Consider the following 21,494-nt stretch of genomic DNA (forward strand, 5'->3'; position numbering starts at 1 on the left):
AAAAAAAAAAGAAAGAAAAAAAAAAAAACTTTCAAGCTGCTGTTGTTATATGTCTATCACTTGCTGAGCATAGTTCATAAATGATAAGGAGATAGATCTGGAAAAGGAATTTGGATGTTGATTGTTTGCCTAATGGTCTGACCCAACAAGGTCAGAGAGATTTATCCCAACTTGCCATGTAACCGGAGAAATACACCATGAAATCTCAGGACATACTTTAGAAACAGCAGGAAACCCAGCAAGAAATTTCAGGACACATGGCAGAAACATCAACAAAGCCTTCCAAATTTTACTTATGAAACTTCCATGCCAACTTTATATTGCCATTTCACATTTACTTACACAGAACCTTTTGTGTTTTCAAAGCCATTTCCAATAGTATTAATGAGGCACTAAGCGACCACGTTTGGTGATCTCTGCATTTTTTGATAATGCCAACAACACATATTTCACTTCAACATCATTAAAAAATATCTTACCACATTCTAAGATCTCTAACTATATTGAAAGGAACCCCCTCCAACAGAAAACAAAACAATACTATTTTTACAACTCTGAAAAGGATAAATATAGTTCATTGTTTTCTAATGCATGGGGGATGGGGTCTATTTCTCTCACAGCATCTTACTACTACCGCAAAAGGTGAGATGAAATAACACATAAATTTTGGCACATGTTTAGACAGACAGACAGATGGATACATAGATGACAGATAAGGTTGCTGAACATTTTATAATGCAAAAAAAAAAAAAAAGCTTCTATTTCACTAACATTTGCTCAAGTCATCTTTTGCTGCATTGATGTCATCAAATTCAATAAATGGCTCCAAGTCGTGCACTGTTTTTTCCTTTGTGTATTAATGCTTGTGTTTCTGTTCCTTCAGAGGCATCTGATATTAAAAGCAAGGAGGAAAAATGAGCAGAGGAACCTTGTGCCACCCAGAGCAGATATCTGACGTTCCTCAATATTAAAAGATACTTATCATATATATTGCCAGGAGGCTAAGAAACCTACCTATGTAAATATGTTATCTGTTGATCTAAAATCATTTCTCATGTGTACGAGATCATTTGTATAAATGACGCTTGGAGTGGCATAAATACATTTTTCCTCTCTGCTTCTCATATTTATTCAATTTAGAAACCCCAGCAAGCCTTTATTCTTTTCAACACTGCAACATTAATACTGAGATGAAAAGACATGATGATATTTCTGCTTCATGCTTCAGTCCTAAGAAATTGCTCCAGAGTTGTACAAACTTTTCTTATCTTGTTACCTTTGTGACTTTAAGCGGCATTAAATAAGGAAAGCCAGGGTCAATTCAACCTTGAAGCATTTAGAGACACGTATCCTGCCCCAAACTAAGGAAAATCCATTGTCAAGAAAGGTAGTGCCATTCTCTAACGCACAGGTGAATGGTAATCAAATGAAAGAGAGGGAAGAAAATCAAAGGGATTCAGGAAGAGGTTCTATAAATGAAATCAAACCTAAAGGATTAAATTTGTCCTAAGGAGGTTTATTATTTCTTTGATTCCAAGATAAGAACAATTTTAAGAAGCCATTATCATTACAATAATGCTTCTGAGGTGAAAATCACTACATTTTATTGTCAGACACATCCTATTTTCAGGGGGTAAATATGGGGGGGGAATCAGATAAAAAATAATTAAAAAGAAAGATGTTACTGATCAGACTTTGTCTTCCTGTCTGTGCTCAATTTCAGGCACGGATGCGTCCAACCTGCTCACTCAGCTGCTTGTTGCATTTATTTGGTAGCTATTAGAATCCCACATCCTTACCTCAAAGTCAGTGGGCACTGAGCTGTGCCACACCCTCCTTCAAGCTCATGCAGCTGTTCTACATTTGCCCTACCGTCCCTCCACATGACACAGCAGCCTGCTCTGGGTTCCAAAACAATAGACAGAGCCCCACTGACAACCGTGTCTATCTCCACTCCTGTCTGATCTCAGGTGCTGCCTGAAAAACATACAGGTGTGGCCCTGACCAGCAACAGTAACATTAGCGAGAAACTCGTTAGAAATGCAGGTCTGCAGGACATCCCCTATACCCTACCCCAGAACTACTGAATCAGAAACTCTGAGGGTGAGGTTGTAAAAAGGCTTCCAGATGATTCTGATGAAGGCTAAAGTCTGAAAACCACTGATCTCAATCATTTCAGTATTTCCCAGAGTTTTGCTACCAAATGGGAAATTCCCTCTGTAACAGAAAATAAACAGACTGCCATCTACTAGCAATAGTAGCTGACACTTATTGAGGAACTGCTATAATCCAAGGACTGTTTTAAGCTCCTGATGAGGGAGTTACTGTTATAATTTGTCCCACTTACACTTTGAAAACTGAAGCAAAGAGGTTCAGTTATTCCAGGACGCAAAGATATGACACAAAAAAGCAGGATTCAAACACAACTGTCTGCTCCAAAGACGGGGCTCTCAGCCTCTTGGCTACACGGCCGCTGATCACCCTGTGTCTTGGCATTACGTCAGTGATTTCGATAAAGAAGACCAGGCACTCCAACACTAAGGGGCTTTAACACAGGCTTACTAAACCCTCAAGACAAAAAAGCGAGGTAAGCATTAATGGCCCAATTTCCCAAAAGAATAGGGAAATCTCACTAATCTGAACTTTGTTGATTTAGAATTAACAATAATTGGGTTATATTTTAGCTAACAGAATATGAAATTTTTCCATAAGAATTTTCAGACTTCTGCTTACAAAGGGAATCCAATTTGAAAATCAATCACATTTTACAAACGAAGAACCCGAAAGATGGACATTCTCTTCCTGGTGCCTTTGGTCCTAAAAATACATAAATAAATAAATAAACAAACAAACAAACAAACAAACCTTGAGTTGTCTTGTATTCACCCTGTGTCGAACACTCTCGGTCAAAAGAATATTACAAGTGGCAGTCTATAGGGAAGAGATCAGGAGAAACTGCCTGAATAAGTGACACACCTATTGGGGGCGAGTGGACATACAGGGCTGTCCGGGTGATAGTGCTGACAGTGCTGTTCCTATAGGACATTGGAAGCAAACTCTGATGGCACCGGTACCAATATGAAGGATGCTCCTCATTTCTGCACAGAACTAAGTGTAGGGCTCCAGGAACACTACAGTGTGGTACCCATGGGGCACTACGGCACTGAGCAAAAGAGCAGCAGCATCTGGCAGATACAAGCACACCCTGTGTGGACGGTGATTCCCAGGGGAAAACAGCTCCCCTGTGGGCTCTTCTGGCAGCTTAATCAACAGCAGACACCTGAGCAGCAGGCCTGAAGCGAGCGCCAAAGGAAGACAAGAAATGGCAGGGGCCACCCCTGAGCTCAGGAAAAGTGAGCCACCATAGCAAGTCCCAGAAAAGAAAGGGGGGGTGGGGTAGGGTGTGGGGGAGGGGGAGGTCATTGGTTCAAAAAGACCCGCATCAGCAAGGAAATTTAGGACAGCAGAAATTTCATATTGCATATTTATACTGCACTATTAGTTTACTTCTGTTAAGTGATGTCATATCCTTTTGGGGAGAGTTCAGTTTTTAATCATTCCAATCGCTACCATAAAATGACTGTGATGTTTAACTTTCAGATTAGTGATCGATTCTGTTGAATTTTTACCATAACATGCAAAGTAAAGCATTATCCTTTAACTTGTCTGCTTCACCTGATTTTGTATCTGCATTATACAGTTATCTAAAATGCTCTAAAATGCTTGAAGGTATATTTCCTAAAAAAAGAAAATGGAAATTGAAATGTTGTACCATGACTCATGTGCCTTTCCCCATCATGGTGAACTATTCACTGAGTGTGCTTTATATGCTGCAATCTCACTGCACTCGTGAAGAAACTATAAACCATTTAAAAGAAAAAATTATGTTAATTGGTAATGCATGTGACACATGGGAGACTTGATGCTATCTCATGCTGCACCTGAGTAACACAGTCAGTTAAGCATCTGTCTCTATTCTCAGCTCAGGTCATGATCTCAAGGTTTGTGGGTTGCAGGCCCTGCATCAGGCTCTGTGCTGGCAGCATGGAGCTTGCTTGGGTTTCTCTCTCTCTCTCTCTCTCTCTCTCTCTCTCTCTCTCTCTCTCTCTCTCTGTGTGTGTGTGTGTGTGTGCCCCTTCCTCACTCATGCATGCTCTCTCTCTCTCTCTCTCAAAATAAATAAACTTTAAAAAAATTAAAAAATATTTAAAAAATGCTGTTTCATTTATTTCATAACACAAAAGAAAACATTTTAACAAATGGAAAGAACAAAATAAAATGATGCAAAATATGTTGTATTAGGATTATTTTGCAGCAAAGGGCCATGGAAATTATTCTAGAATGACATTTTTTTCCCTAGCATGGCATTTTTTATTTCACATCCTATGACCAAGCAAGAAAGTTTGAATTCTGTGGCGTTTCAAATTGTATTTCCTATGTCACCTCCAATTATATAGAAAGAATTCCAAAGGCTGTTGCCTGAATAAGACCATTTGGATCACAAAGAAGCTTCTCTCGTTTGAAACAGATTAGCTTCTCAAACACTGTTCTAATTAAATCTATAGATTTGTAACTTCAAGATAAGAGGGGTTTAAGTTTTCAGTTTCCAAATCCATTTCCTCAACATAAGAGCACAAATTAGTCCTTTGAAGCACTAAAGCCAGTCACAACCTACTTATCCTTCAGGTTATATAATCTGATGCCAGGTTTTTTTTCCCCCAAAATTTACCATTTTCATCCACATTAAAAGCCTACTGAGGCAGATTTGAAGGGAACTCCTTGGCATCTTTGATGGGCAGACTCATTAACCCCAGTTGACCCCTATTAGTCTAAAGGGGTATAGAACAGAAGGGACTTTAACCTAATGAGCCCTTTTGAGTACACACACCAACTTTCCACCAGCAGCTCTTCCTTGTCCTGTTTTAAGTTCTCACAGTCTCAGAGCCCCCACTACCTGACCAACAGTGGGGGGTTACTATGCTAGCAATATCCCGAGCCCTCAGCCCTAGTCCTATAACGAAATAGGCAGCCCCTCCACACCCACTCAGATGCAACTGTTTTTTGTTTTGTTGTATTTTTTAATTTTTTTAATGTTTATTCATTTTTGACAGAGAGAGACAGAGAACAAGCAGGGGAGGAACACAGAGACAGGGAGACACAGAATCCGAAGCAGGCTCCAGGCCCCGAGCTGACAGCACAGATCCCCATGCAGGGTTTAAACTCACAAACCGTGAGATCATGACCTGAGCCAAAGTCAGCCGCTTAACAGACTGAGCTACCCAGCCACCCCTAGATGCAACTGTTTTTTAAACACTGCCTCAAGATGAGTCCTAGCTTCCAGTTTTCATTAATCTAGCCATACACAATTTTTTATAGCTACTTGATCACTTGTCTTTGTCTCTTTCTAAAGGACTTGGCATTTTTTCCATGTGGATTGAATCACAGGCACCTACAGTGTGCATCACTTTTTATCATATTTTGATTTTTAAAAATTATCTTATTAACTATTTTAGTTATTTTATTTTAATGATTTTAGTTTCTGTCATAATCCTAACAATGCCAGGGCTTTTAACACTCTAATTAAAGTGTTGCCCTTCTTGGACACGAAAGAGTTAAGGTTTGAACTCACCTCGAAATAAATTTCAAAGAGCAAACGATCAATGACCACAAACAACTAAACTTGCTATTTGTTGAGAACAGACAGAGCTATTTCCTTGGCACACAGCTGCGTTCACATCTGTGGAAGTTACTACATAGAAAGCTATATTATGACAGCTAAGAGTTTGTTAGGATGTCACTATGAGCTAGGTGTTGTGCCAAGGACTTTGCCTGCATTATCTCTTTTGAAACTCATCACAGTCCTAAAAGGTAGGCACTTTTATTGCCAGTATTTTACAGAGTTGGAAACTGACACATAAAATAGCTGTTAACAGTCCTAAGCCACATCCAGGTTGAGCGTTGGATATGAATCCAAGTGTCTGAATCCAGTCTGCAGGCTCTAAGTCTCTATGGACTTAATACAACTAACTCAGAGCATACAAGGTTTTATTATTGGAGGAAAGCCAAATTCTCAAATATGTAGTTTCTTTATTACAAATCATGCATTCAATACAGCCATTTGCAAAAATCATCTCACATGATGAATGAAATATACAATGCAAAAATCTGTATTTCAAATGCTTCAGTTTTAAGTTTTGGAAAATAAGTAGAGGCTATCTACAACTTGGTAAAAATCATTAACAATTTTCTGATGACATTCATGTGAAGATGAAAATTCATCCCCAAGAAATATTAGAATAGATTAGAAAATACGTGGATTAGGCTTTTACATACTAAAGAAATGAGTAAGCCTAACAAAATTATGAAGGCTATATAAACAGATGGAAATCTCTTTTAAGGGGAGAAAAAAAATTTAAATGTATAAAACTCAAAAATATTTAATCTTTTATGTATATACAAAAAAATTATAGGAGAAATACCAATATTCACAAGATTATGCCAACTGTATCCCAATAAAACTGGAGGGAAGAAAAAGATCATCTAAAGAATCTTTTAAGAGGCAACAGTTGAGAATTTAATGAGAAAAATGTATGACAGGATCTACATGTCTCCCTGAAGCTTGCACTCCAAACCTGTTCAGCCAGGGCATTGTCATCCTGACTGTATTTGAACCCATGGGCATGAGCAGGAAAGCACTTCTGCACACAGTCAGAAGTGGTGGCCATTTATCCTAGCTACTCAAGTGACCATGCAAATCTTCTCTAAAAATACGTGTGGACAACAGACCCTTGTTTAAAAACCTGTGACACGGAAGCTACTGCTTTCAAGACAATTCATTCTTTGACTCTTCTTAGTTAAAAGTTCTTCCTTATTTTTAGGGAAAATTTACTTCCCTGAAACATCTATCCATCCTTGCTCTGCCCTCTGCAGCAGAAGTTGGGCTGCTGGGTGGAGAAGAATCACTGTGTGGGGGTGAAAGAAACACAACCTGATGAGTAGAAACTATCCCCCCCCATCCCCCACCAGCAGGGTGGACCTTACACAACATGTGGGAAGGGCAGAGGAGAAGCATCGTCATTACCTGGTTGGCTCTGAATTTCTTTCCCTGGGGGAATGTAACATTGTATGTGATTTGGGAAGAAATGTCATCAGAATCTTCCCTCCCCCTACCACAGAAGTCAACCCAAACTGGTTAACCACTATATTCTATCACCCTGGATCACCAGTTCTTTTGGGGTACAGATCCTGGGAAGGAAAGAAGGAGCCTCTCCCATGCTGAGATTGCAAGCTGTGCTTGAGAACTGTGCTGTGCAGTGCCCAAATCTGAACATAGCACAATAGGAACCTGACCTCATTATTTGAAACTCTGGATGCCTTCAGCTTTGCCTTCATCCTTTGGACCTTCTGGTTAAAAGAACCAATAAATCGTGGTTTTTTAAAGTAATATGAGTTTAAGTATTTTCAATCAATCAAAACCCAAAGAGTTTTGTCAAATACATCCCACAGGGACAAATTTCACCATCCTTACATGTTTTCCTAGCATAAACCCTAACTGGAGGAGAATGCTAGGCAGGAGGACTGGTGGGTGGAACAAGCCAAGTATAGAGAGATTAGCAGTTGAAAGAGTGGCACAGTAGAGAATTGGAAAGGTAAGAGATGAAGAACTGTCCCCTGAACCTACCTTAACTTATCTAGAAACCTGCCTGCCTGATAGGATTTCTGGAGTATTAAGGAGTATCATTAAGCAATAAAAAGATCCTGCATTAATGATCCATGACGTTCTGAAGTCTCTTTACAAAGTAGAGAGACCTTCATGAGAAGACTGGAGATGAACTGCTAATATATCTGACAAGCCCAAGTGTGAAGAGACAGGAATCACAAAAACATTAGGAAGAGGGTTGTCATCAAGGTACCTGGGTATTGAAGAGACACCAGGGACTATCTCTGCCCACTTCACGATTTTCCTGAGAACACATCATGCTGTCACAGCCCAACTCTCTGAAGCAGGCAAAGAAGACCCCTGCCTATAGCTTATCTCCACTAGAGGATTTACATCTGGCTGATGCCTTGGTGTTAATTAAAAATGCCCATAAAGATTTTCAGAGAGGTTTTCAGGACAAAAGTCCTATCCCCAAACATTTTACTTGCTTGTCCCAGAAAATTATGCCATACAGTGTAATTTAAAAATTTATACTAACATTTTAAAAAATTAAATAAAGATAAATCTATCCATTGACAATAATTAAATCTAAGCTGTAAGTAAGGAAAAATATGAAGTTTCACCCAAATGCAGTGTCTCATCTAGTACTCTCTGCCTCTTCACAGATTTACTCTTCCCCTGTGGTTCTGCATATTTTGCTGTCTTTCATCAGTACAGCTAGAGAGTAAGCTACTAAATATATGCTGGGAATAAATTGTCTTCTATCAGCTACTTCCGTTTCCCTTCACACCTTCTGTGCTGAAAAGTCACTTCTACAAATATTCTCCATGAAAGGTAGCAAAGAATCAAAATGACATTTCACTAGGAGTGAATCAGCATCTCTTCTCATTGAAACAGCCTAGGCTCTTCACACATATGACATAAGTGCCACCATATATGGGCTTGAGGAAGTAATGGTCCAGAGTGTGGGAAACACCAGTGCCAGCTCCCTTTACTAACTGATCCACCACTGGATGCTCCAGTGAGTTTCCAAATGGAGAAAATCCTTGGGCAAGTCTGAATATAATACGAGTAAAGTATGGCCTTGTTAATAAAAAAAAAAAAAAAATCCTCAGGCATTTGAAATTATTTCCAGAGCCACTAGCCACATTTCTGTGTTAAGGAGGATTCTATATTAAAGAAGTAGTTTGCAGGCAGTCTGTTTGGAAAAAAACAACTGTGGGGTGATGTATTATATTATATTATATTATATCATATCATATCATATTATATTATATTATATTATATTAATTATAATATTTGAGTAGACAGGATGATTAAAATAATTATTCAGTGCTACCAGGTTCCAGGCACCATTCAGGCACTGAGGATAATGAGGAGCAGCCCAGAAGAGTCCCTCTTCCCATGTAGCATACATTCCTGCCAGGGGTAACCTTCAGACACCAACCATTATTTACAGGGTGTTATAGGCACATAAACCTAGATAAAGAGATTGAGAAGGATTCTTTGAGCAAGTAATAGTTGACCTGGACCTGGAAAGACTAGAGATTAACCAGCAAGCGGGGGGAGCAGGGAGGGCATTTCAGAGATGGGGGGAAATATGTGAAAAAGTGCTAAGGGGAAAGGAGATTGCTGGTCACTCATGGAAGTGAGAGATCAGCAGGACTGAAGCATGGAGGTATGGGTTCAGGGCGTCAGGATATGGAAAGGTAAATATGCCCTTGAAGGTCATGTTAAACATTTTTTTTAACATGCCCAAGCTGAACACTCCTCTAAATCTGTTCTGTGGAAGATTCCTCCATCTGGATAAATGGCAATTCTGTCTTGTTGGCTGCTTGATATCATCTGTGTTTCCTCTTTCGTTCATACCCAACATTGAATTCATCAGCAAAACTTTCTCATTTTTATCTTCAAAACATACTCTTCTAGTGAACTACCTCTCATAATTTTCACCATGCTATCCTGGCCCAAGCCACCATCTCCTCTCTCCTAGATTACTGCAATTGCCAAATAAATGGTCTATTTCTCCAGTTGCTCCCCAAGAGTATGCATTTAAAACAAGAGCCAGACCACATCACTGCCCTTCCCAAGGTCTCCAGACGCCCCCCTGTCTCACCTTACTATGGACCACAAAGCCCTACATTATCTGGTCCACTAGTAAACCTCTGACTTGATCCCCCACTTGTCTCCTTCTCATTCTGTGTGCCCCCTACCCAACATTCCAGCTTTCTTTGAAAGGTAGACATGCTCCCCTCTAAGAGCCTTTACACTTACTATTCCCTCTACCAACATTCTTTTTCTTCAAATATCCACATGATTGTCACCCTCTCAGTAAGGCTTTCCCTAACTATCCTATTTAAAGTTGTAAATCACTCTTCCCCTTTTCTTTACCTGGTTCACTTTTATCCCTAATAAATCACAGTAAATATTTGCCCTTATTTACTGTGTTCCACACACATGCTAGAATGCAAGCTCCATGAAGACAGAAATTTCTGTCAGCTGTAGTCGCTGTGGTATCCCTAGGGCCTGAAATATTGCTTGAGACAGAGTAAGTATTCACTAATATTTGGTGAATGAAGGTCTTTATCCTAAGACCAATAACAAGCCACTGAAAAGCTTTGAACATGAAGATTTATGATCAGAAACAAACTGTTAAGGTCTCTTCAGCTGCCCATGAAAAGAGTGTTCTGGAAGAAGTGGGCTAGGTGTGGTGGGCAACAGTGGATGCCTGGGAGAAAACTAACTTGTCTTCATTTCTAAGAGGAGTGAGTACAGTGAACAGAAGAAGCGAGGCTCACTATCGTTGGTGACGACTTACTGTGGTAGCCAGCTTCCAAGATGACCCACACCCCTTCTCCCAATGATCCATGCCATCTAGTATTCACATCTCCATGAGGTCCCCTCCCATGCTGAATGGGGGCTAGCCCTGAGGGACAAACTAAATATGACAGAGTGATGCCTTATGACTTTCAAGAGCAGGTTACCAAAGCCCTGACACCTTTCAGCCTGGTGTTTTAGAATACTCCCTCTTAGAACACTGAGCCCCTGTATAAGAAATTGTGCTACTCCAAGACCACCATGGTGAAGAAATCACTTGGGAAGATCACATGGAGAAGCCCTGAGACTACATATAGAGAAAGATGACTTACTAGTGCCCAGCTGTTTCAGCCTCCAGGCATGTGAGTCATCCTGGTTGAGGCCCAAGACCCTGGGAACCAAAATGGGCTTGCCCACAGTATCATATCTGAATGCCTGACCCTTAAAATCAAAACAAAAGTAGTATATTTGGGATAGTATGCTACACAGCAATAGATAACCAGAATGCTCAGTAAAGAGGATTCCTTTTCAGTGTAACTTCACCAACCAGGCAGAAGTTCCGGGTAAAAAAAAGAAAAAAGAAAGAAAAAAAAAAAGAAAACTTGAAGGACAGAATATCTCAAGGTGCCTTCTTTGTTTAAGGGCCTAGCAAGGATAAGCAAAATGGATCACTTTAATAAAAGAAAATGCAGCTGCATGCAGGTAGATTTTAATCTAAACTGTCAAAACTGTAGCTGCCTGATTTTTCCCCAGACATATTTTTATTGCATCTAAACCATTCAAGAAGCTGACAATTTGCTTGATTAGCTGAAGGAATTGGATTACCATGACACCTTCCTCTTCCAACCCTCTGGAATACGTTAGGGCAGTATCTCCTGTTAGAGCATAAATGGGAATGAACATTACCTTCTCTCAAGGACAAGGAGTTAATTGTTTTCTCTGAAGTTCATCAGAGAACTAATGGGAACTGTTTTTTCAGGAATATTTGATGCCTAAACTCTTTATGCTTTTTTGTACAAACCCAAGACTAAATTATTACATCTGAGGCCTTAAATTGTAAGTGGAAATAGTAGAAAATGAACTCCCCCTTTAAAATCATGAACAGAGTGTATGCAATAGATAGTTTAAATGACAAAAAAAATTAGTGACGTTTCATCAAAACGTGAAGAAAAAAAGAAGGCAAGAGTTCTACAAGCAAATATCAAGATTTTGCATAAAATTCAAGTATAGTTATTCTAGAAGCACTAATTAACATGGCATGTTGGAAAGCCTGTATCTGCAACAAATCCCACCCATGATAAGCTTATGCCAGGTTGTTGTCCTGCCCCATACTCTTAGCTTTATGAAAAAAAAATGCCAAAATTCTCAAAAGCATAAACCTGAACTACCTCAAACCCCCGCCCAGAGCAACACTGACACAAATGTACATATAGTTCGTATCTTACTTAGATTGTGATGGTCTCTCCAAAGGTCACGGTGGGCCTTTGTGTAAGGGTGCCTAAGCTATTACGGAAAGCCCATGATGCAGATAGGACAATAGTAAGAGGTCAACAACCTAAAGTCCTATTTTTTAGCAACACGCACAAAACCTTTGAGCTCACCCTTGCTGACACCTCCAACATCATTCTTGTTATAACTTCTCAAATCAGCATTATCCTTACCCTGCCTCTACAACATACCTACAACATACCTACCTACTACTGTGCACATGTACACACGTGCCTACACACAATCCTCCAGCACTACTGAATGAAGCTGCAGTTTCCTGGATATACTACACTATTTCAGGTCTCCCCGACTTTGTTCACATCCCTCTCCTTTCCTAGCATGTCCTTCTGCATGTTTTAAGATTCAGTTTAAGCATTGCCTCTCCTCTGAAACCTTTCCTCTTCCTTCCCTCCAGGCAGACCCTAGCCATTGTGTCCTCTGAGCTGAAAGAGGCCCCATACATCATTCTTTCACTTTGTGTCCCCACTTGTACTTGACATTTGGGAGAGCAAGTAACCTTATCTGATTATTTCCCTGTGAGAATCCCCTAAAACAGAGGCCAGGTCTCATTTATGGAAAGAGAGAAGGAAGTGTAATAACCCCTCCAAATGAAAGGAAAAGATTTGAGGACCCCACCTTTCAGAGACAGTGCTGTTGACCCTTTCCTTACACAAAATAAATCATTTCCTAACTCCCATCATCAGCATTACTTTCTAAATAAGGTAATCTAAAGTGCTTCCAGGAGTTACCTTCACATCATGACATTTATTAGACATAATTTTGACTGACAAGTAAATAAATCCATGCCACACCATTTTGTGGAACAGAGAAATATTGTCTATTTTACAAAAACTACCACAAAACTGCAAGAGAGACAAAAGTGCAGCTAAGCACTGTGCATGATTCTGTTCAGCATGCATCGTATAACAACACAGAATTCTACTCCCAGACACTCTGTGGTTACAGAAATACACATAATATTTTATGGACAAAGTGTCTTTAAATTATTAAGAATTTTTAAGATAATCAGAACAGCTGAAAGAAATACCAAATATGCCAATCTGATGAGTAAGTAAAGAGAGAGGGTCAGGATGCATATTTAGTAAGGAGAAATGGCTGACAGAGTTATTCACCTCTATGCCTGGGAGCAAAACTGGAGCTAAAAATAGAGACCCCAAGAGGATGAGGTACACTTGCTTTGTCTTTTAGTCTTCATCCATTTTAGGCAGTGACTATTTTGCCAGTTCTATGGGGATTCTAAACATTTGAATACTTAACAGAAGATTTGCTTGTGGGTGGAAAATACCATAAAATGTTGAATTCCATAGAAAGTTTCAAGGTAATATGGTCATCAACTTTCAGCTCAGCCTTTCAACAATGAATATGACAGTCACAATATAAAAATTGTACTCCATATTATAATCTAGTCAATTCTTCCTATAACAGACCTCTTATTTCGATGGACACATAACCTTGAAGAAATGAATGAGGCAGAAAATAGTTTTAAGTCAGTAACTATTAGAAACCTTTGTCATTTCAAAGAACCTCTATCCGATAAAAGCCATCTTAAACAGAAATTGAGCAAAAACAGTACCTGGGAATTATGGAAGAAATCTCTGAGAAATAGAATCATTTCTCTGACAAGTAGAGGCATTTCCAGTGCTGGAGCATTTATAAAGGGAGATGACTGGCAGTCTTACCTTCTTTGACTCTATATAGTGGGTGATGGTGCCCTTCGGAGGAGAGGACAATCAAACGAGTGATGTGAAACAGAATATACACCTTCTTTACAGACTGCTTGACCCGCCACCTCTCAAATATACCCAAAAGTATAAAGAATGAATCTACAAAGAATGAGCACCACCCACCCTAAGATTTAGCAACATTCTATCATTTTTTTTTGTTTTATCTATCCACCTTCCAACCTTTTCTTTTTCTTGAGAAGTATCAGATATGATATCATTTCGTTCACAAGTATGTCAGACTGCATCTCTACACATAAAAGCATTTAAAATAACAGTACCATTTTCATAACCAACACAATTTATAATTATTTCTTAATATCAACTAAGCCCAAAATCTACTCAGTTTTCTCTGATCATCTCAAAAGTGTCCCTTAACATGAGTAGTGTGAAGTAGAATCCCAACAAAAGTCACATACTGTATTTGTTGATATGTTTTGTAAGTCTCTTTAATCTATAACATTTCCTCCCCCCACCTCTCTCTCTCTCTCTTTTTTCATGACATTTACTTGCTAAATATTCTAGATTTGGCTGATTGTACCTTCATGATATTATATAAGATGATGCTCTATTCCTCATGTTTCCTATATATAGTTAAGTTTGAGACTTGATGGAATTCAGATTCAGTTTTTTTGGCAATAATATTTCAAAAATGGTGCTGTACATCACTAAGGAGTCACGTAATATCTATCTATCCCACTTTTAGTGATGTTAACACTGATCAGTGGTTCAAAGGGTATCAGCCTGAACCACTCATCACAAAGTACCCAAATATTATTTCACCTGATGATTTAGCATCTAGATTGCCTAAATCCATTATTTCATTAGGGGTTGAAAAGAGATTATGAAAACCCTTTATTTTTTCTGCTTTTATTTTGTGTTATTCTTCTGTTAAAAAGGAAAAAGATGGAAAAAAAAAAAGCCTCTTTCTCACAGGAACAGAAAAGCAGTCCCTAAACTCTAAAAGCTGGCCTGACATTCATTGCTAGACCTCAGGGTTCTTTTGCTGGATGTAAATAAATTCATAGAACATCAAATCACCTTGTGACTTTGAAGAAGTGAGGTTAACAGAAATAATAATAACAAGACCATTTCATAATGTTCTTTAACCACAGGCAAAAACAAGGTCACTGTGCAGACCACAAAAATATCAAACACTCACCTTTTCCAGATATGAATGACTGCTGCCTCTATAATAATTACAGCTTTAGTCTTGCTCTAGCCTTGTAAGATTTAGTAAGTACCTAATCATATCACTATTTAAATTAGATTTATTAAAATATCCAACCATAGATTTATCTTCCCTTCCAATCTGGAGCAAAGTACCTCTTCCTTGAACCCTCCCCAGCATCATCTACACCCTCAAAAACACAACCAGGAATAATATTTAAGCAGTATTTGGGCACCCCAGGGCCCAGTCAAGTTGACACATAAAATTAACTATCACCAAAAAATCAGCCATTTCTCTATAATATTCACTTTAAACAAAATGAAAGTGGTGATATCTTGTATAAAGATAAACTTTGTATTAAACTGAGGGGAAGAAAGACCTATACATGAACATCATGGGTAGTTTCAGTTACTACTCCTTTACAGGAATGTAGAGGCCAGGAAATCTCAGGGAAGAACTATTATAAATGATGAAAGAAAAAGAAAATGTGTCCAAAGAGGAAATATTAAGGAACTTACTCAAAAAAGAGAAAACTAAAGAATTTTTTTACTGTCCTTAAATAACAAAGATTTCTCCAAAGAGAGGTGTTGGGCAGTCAGTGCTGTGTTATGAAATATTCTACCAGAGAAAAAAATAATAAAGCCAAGGGTATTTGGCTACATCTACAGAATGTCAAATGATCCAGTCTTGGGTATAGAAGTGGCCCATTCAAGTTTCGAGAATAGCTCTAGATGATTCAAGAATTACCAAAATGTTAAAACCATATGCTGTCAAAAGATACTTTTGGGGATGCAATTCTATTGTTTAATTCAAACATATCCTCCCACCTGACAATGTGGAAAGTAGATAAGCCCATCTCTAATCCATCCCCAAAGGCTCCACTGCAAGCTGGCTGAGGGCTGCCTCTAAAAAGAGAGGATAGTTCAATTTTTAACTTTTTGGTTAACCTCCATGCTGTTTTCCAGGGTGGCTGCACCAGTTCACACTCCTCTTAACAGTGTTAAGAGGGTTCCCCTTTCTCCAAAGTCTTACCAACACCTCTTGTTTCTTGTGTTGTTAATTTTAGCCATTCTGGCTGTTACCTAATTGTATTTTTGATTTGTACTGCCCTAATGATAAGTGATGAATGGATAAACAAGATGTACATACATACATATACCCACAATGGAATATTACTCAGCCATCAAAAAGAATAAAATCTTGCCATTTGCAATGACGTGGACAGAGCTAGAGTGTATTTTACTAAGTGAAATATTCAGTCAGAGAAAGAGAAATACCATAATGATTTCACTCATATGTGGAATTTAAGAACAAAACAGACAAACACAGAGCGGAAAAAAAGAGAGGAAAACCAAGAAATAAACTCTTAACTATATAGAAAAAACTGATGGTTCCCCACGGGGAGGTGGGTGGGGGATGGGGTAAAATAGGTGATGGAACTTAAGGAGGATGCTTACTGTGATGAGCACCAGGTGTTGCATGTAAGAGATGAATCACTAAATTCTACACCTGAAACTGATATTATACTATATATTCACTAACTGGAATTTAAATAAAAGCTATAAAATAAAGTAACATAACATAACATAACATAACATAACATAACATAACATAACATAACATAACATAACAATAAGAGTAGAATGGCAAATGGGGTGGCCCATTGTTCCCTGCGTGGGAAGGCAGGCCAGCAATTTCAGAAACCACTCTGAGGGTGGAAGTGAGCAATGAGCTTCTCCATGGGCTAAAAAACCCAAGAGGAACCCCTTATATCTTCCTCCAGGAAGCTTGAGGCTTCCCTCGTAAAATTTCTAGAGCCCACTCTTGTTTCCAGGGGTGAGGACAGGGGCAAAACAAGTGAGTTTAGTAATTGCAGATGCTGCTAAACTTCACAGAATACAGGTCCCTGCATTAAGGTCCCTGTTTAAAGTCAAATTAGGTAGACTAGATGTAAACATGAAGATGGTGCTTCTCAGAGGAAACAACTCTGGGGTCTTCAGACATCCCAGAAGAGAAAGTCATTAATTAGATGCTTAGAATAATTCCTCTCCTCTAATTTAGTAGGTGGAACTTAGGAGTTAAATGACTGAAGAAAAGAGCTCCGACAAGAATAACGATATAAAAGGAGGATTTCTTCCAGAAGGGTGGACTCAAGGACAGCACTGTAACCGTGCTTTCCTGAGCTAAGACAGCAGGGTAAGGGAATTGTACAGAGAACACTCAATGTGGCAGAGGAAATGACTCCAACAGCTTTAATAAAGCTACAACTATTCTTTCTCATCCCCTTCTAACTCCAGAAGCTACTTCCTACTTATATACCTGTTTTCCCTTTTTCACTGACAAGAAAAGACAGCAAGGTAAAGGCAGACTGTTCCTTTAATAAACTGTTTTACCACACTTCGCGATAATGCCTATTTAATCAATTTCTCTTCCACAGTTATCTGCTGCTTTTGTTCTGTATATACAATATTCAACAAGGAGAAAAGAGGTTTGGTTCAAATGCATTCTCTCATTACATAACCAAAATGGTGCCAATGAGTGCTATTTTTCAGTGGGACTATCAACAATATTTAAGTTACCACAAATCCTTTTCGTCAGATGGTTACTCAGAGACTAATTGAGGCAAAATATTGAATCCAACACTTGCACACTTTATCCCCAAGTGCACATTTTTCCCCTTTAGAAAATGTTTGTCAAAGGGGAATGCCTGGGAAACATTCCCAAGAGTTCAAGTACCTGCGTAGAGTGGGCTGAACAGTGGCCCTAGAAAAGTTATAGACACATCCTAATCTGTAGAACCTATGAATATTACCTTATATGGCAAAAGAGTGAACACTACTTTATATAGCAAAAGATGTACTTAAGGATCTTGAGAAGATGACCTCTCCAAATGATGCTATTGGGCCCGAAACATAATCATACGTAACTTTATAAGACAGAGGTAGAGGGAGTTTTCCAACAGACACACAGAAAAGGGACCCACCTGGAGGAGAAGGCAATGTGAAGGCAGGGATTGGAGTGATGTGGCCACAAGTCAAGAAATGTCCAGACATGCCAGCAGGCACTTAGAAGTAGGAGAGGCAAGAAACGATTTCTCTTCTAGAGCTTCAGGAGGGTGCATGGCTCTGCTGCTATCTTTATTTTGAACTTTAGGCCTCCACAACAGTGAGAGAATACATTTATGTTGTTTTAAGACACCAAGCCTATGGTAATTTATCAAAGGAGCCACAGGAAATTAACACATTGTCTAATCCACACTGTATTCTTTACAATAGCCCATGATAAAGAACTTAAGTCTACACTGCGTGTTTGTTCAAGGTCTCCAAGACCTTCAGCTATAGCTAATGGGATCGGAAGTAGACAGTGACCCAAAGCTAAGATACTACAATGAAGCATTCAGGTTTTCCCTCTCAGCATTCTTAGCAAGAGACATAAAAGCCATCGTAAGACCATTTTGATCACCAGAGCTATAGAGTCTCATAGATTTGAAGTTAGAGTTGGTCCCATGGCAAACCAAAGTCATTTTCAAGCTAATATTATAGAAGAGTTCAAGCACTAAGTAATCTGGGAAATGGGAAAACGAAGAGCTGAGCAGAAAGAATCAAATACCAGAGACCTCACCTCATACTTCACAGAGAAACTACATGCAATCAGATGAGAAGGATATTTTCCCACCATCAAACTATCATCCTAACTGGACCTATGCCCACGCATGCTGCTGTCTTCCTATTACTAAGGAGAAACTGTCCCTGCCCCTATCTAAACAAAAACCTTTCACCTAAGTCACAAATCCCAGTCCCTCAAGGACTTCACTCCTGCAATTATCCTCTTTCTCTCTTCCTCCTTTCTCCATCTCTTCTGGATACTTCACAGTGGAAATCAAACACATCTTAGTGTTTGTTATCCTTCTTCAGAATCAGTCCTTGGAGCCCATGTCCTCCCCAGTGACCACCAATCATCTAACTCTGCTCTCTTCTAGCTCTTCAAAGGGGTTGTCTATACTCACTGTCTCCATTTACTTGCCTCCAATTTTCTCCTCAACCCAATGCAAAGAGGATTTCTCTCTACTGCTTTTTTGAGGTAAACCTTGTTAAGGTCACAAATGACCAATGAAATCCTCAGCTTATTTCAACTCTCATCAGCATTTGAAAGAATTGGTATTTCTCCTGGAAACAATTTTTTCACAGTTTTATGACACCACATTTCCTCCCACCTTCTGTAGTCTCTTTGTCTTCCTTGCTGACTTGTCTACCACCAGCCCCTAACCACTGTCATGCTGCCAGGATTCTGTCTTTGACTCTCTTCTGATCTCTACCCTGCTTCTCTTCCTAGATAATCTCCCTTGGCTTCAAAAATATAAACATACTCTGATAATTCAATTTTGCATCAACAATTTTAGTGTGTTATTGAACTTCACACTCAGATATCCAACTACTTAATCCCAATGGGTGTCTAACAACTCTCTCACCCTTAGTGTGGCTAAAGGAATTTTTTGATTCCCCAGTCCACACCTTCCTTGTCTTTCTCTTTTGAGCAAATGGCACCAACGTCCACTCAGTTGATCGAATCAAAAATCCTCAAGTCATCCTTAATTCCTCTCCTTCCTCATATTCTGTATCTAATCCAAAGCAAGTTCAGGGAGGTCTATTCTAGAATCATTCCTGACTCTACCACCTTGCACCAACTGTGTGTCACCATCTGTCAGTCAATTTCTGTAGCTGCCTGTTAACTGTAACCAGTTCTACAAATAGCAGAAAGATCATTTACTACATCGCTTATTACTCGTTGATAAATTTCTACTGCACCCACATTAAAATACAAGTTTCTTACCAAAGTCTAAAAGGCCCTGTATAATCAGTTCTCTGCTTATTCCTTTAACATTATCTCCCTTACTTTTCTCCTCAATCTTAAATTTGAGCTACATCAGCCTACTTCTTCCCCTCATACATTTCAAGGTCAGTTTTGTTTCAGAGCCTTCACCCTTCTTGTTCCTTCTAGTCAGAAGTATCTTCCCCAGACTTCAGGTGCCCAATTTCCTCTCATAATTCAAATGTCATCACAAAGGACTTTCCTGACTACCTGAGGTGAAGTAGAACCTCCTGGCCCATTACTGTCTGTCACATCTCCCTCTTCAATTTTCTTCACAGAATTTATCAGTATCTGAAATTTGCTCCATGAATCCACTTGCATGTTTGCTGTTTGAATTATCCCATTGCAATGTCAGCTCCTTGAGGGAATGACTTTGAGTTTTTCACTTTCATGTTCCCAAGGACCTGGCAGCACCCCCCCTCTGCCTATGCTGACCCTTGTTTCCCTAATTCAGGCTTAAAACAAAACTTCCAAAGCCCATTTGAGGAGTTAAGAATGTTATCTCTGGATTATACCCTGCTTTCTACTACTTTATACTTCTCCCCAGGAAAAGGAATAAAACCTTAGATATGTATAATCTATTTTCTGACTTGTCAAGGACATTGAGCTTTATAAACTAAGTGTAAGACTTTATGTAATCATTAAACATAAAGCAGCATAAAAATAACACCTGCCTTAGAGACAGAGACCAGTTGACATGTTGGACGAGTTGACCACAATGTTCTCCATGACTATTATCCATCTTTTTCACCTATTTCTTTTTTGTTGGCTCTATTTTAAAACCTGCTTTTTTTCTCACTTTCCTAAGAGAATTATAGCTCTGGAAAAGCAGCTGGCTAAGTTCCACTTGCAATGCACTGCTGATCACACAGAAATGCACACTGCTCCCCCGGCAGAGAAATGTGTGATGGCTGATTTGTGTCTTGCTGGTTGGAAACACGCAATGGCAAGTGGGAGTTTTACTGGGTTCCCGGCACTGGAGTATAGCAGGCATTCTATTCCTTTTAGCTCATGGGTATTTTTGTTTGTTTGTTTAGTTCGACAAGAAAACACATTTATTCAGGTGCTCAGTTGCAAAGTGAAATGTGGCTCCACGCAATGAAATCATGTGCAATGAAATTCAAACTGAAAGCTATAAACCTCCACATATTTAAGCTGAGCAAGCCAACTTCTCAGAGATTTTCAAAGGCAAAGTGAAATGCACATTGCAAATGCCAGGCTATACATATCTTGAGCAACATAATACACGTTTGACTAATCTTACCATGAGTGCAGGTTAAATTGAAGCCCCCTCCAAAGTAGATCTCTGGGTACCAAGCCTTACTGAGCAGATATCTGAGGCAGTTTTCACTTCCACTGACCACTTTCTGCAGTTTTATGGGCTTCCCATAAAATGGGGTGGGAGCAGTAAAACAGTGAGTAGTAGGTCACCCTGTGTTCATACTCACACTTGGGCACAGATCTTCATTTATCCTATCATTCTCCAATGAAGACAACCAGGACTCTTCAGAACAATGGCTGATTCTAGGACTAATACAAAAAATATACAAGATGAGCCTGGAGGTTCTTGTAGTAGAAGTAAGGAAATTCTTAAAAAAAAAAACAGTAACAACAACAACAAAACTTAAAAGCCACAATCATGGGAGTATGTCAACAGGCATAGGAGCCAACTGAAAGAACTCTGTATGGCCAAAGCTCAAAATATTTAAGAAACAAAATAAACAAAATAATGTTGAGTTATAACTCT

General features: G+C 39.1%; 1 long non-coding RNA gene across 3 annotated transcripts in view; it reads right to left on the bottom strand.

The window, feature by feature from the left end:
• Nucleotides 1-777: 777 nt before the first annotated feature.
• The window catches only part of LOC132680177 (uncharacterized), a 33,427-nt gene continuing 12,710 nt past the window's right edge, over nt 778-21,494 (bottom strand). For all 3 annotated transcript variants that reach the window (XR_009610562.2, XR_009610561.3, XR_009610560.2), the window contains 3 exons: nt 21,196-21,277; nt 2,866-2,931; nt 778-889 (listed from right to left, as the gene is read on the bottom strand). This is a non-coding gene — a long non-coding RNA (uncharacterized LOC132680177). The remainder of the gene's footprint in view (nt 890-2,865; nt 2,932-21,195; nt 21,278-21,494) is intronic.

This window comes from Panthera onca, chromosome A1, assembly GCF_046562875.1.
Source record: "Panthera onca isolate mPanOnc1 chromosome A1, mPanOnc1 haplotype 2, whole genome shotgun sequence".
Lineage (NCBI taxonomy): Eukaryota > Metazoa > Chordata > Mammalia > Carnivora > Felidae > Panthera > Panthera onca.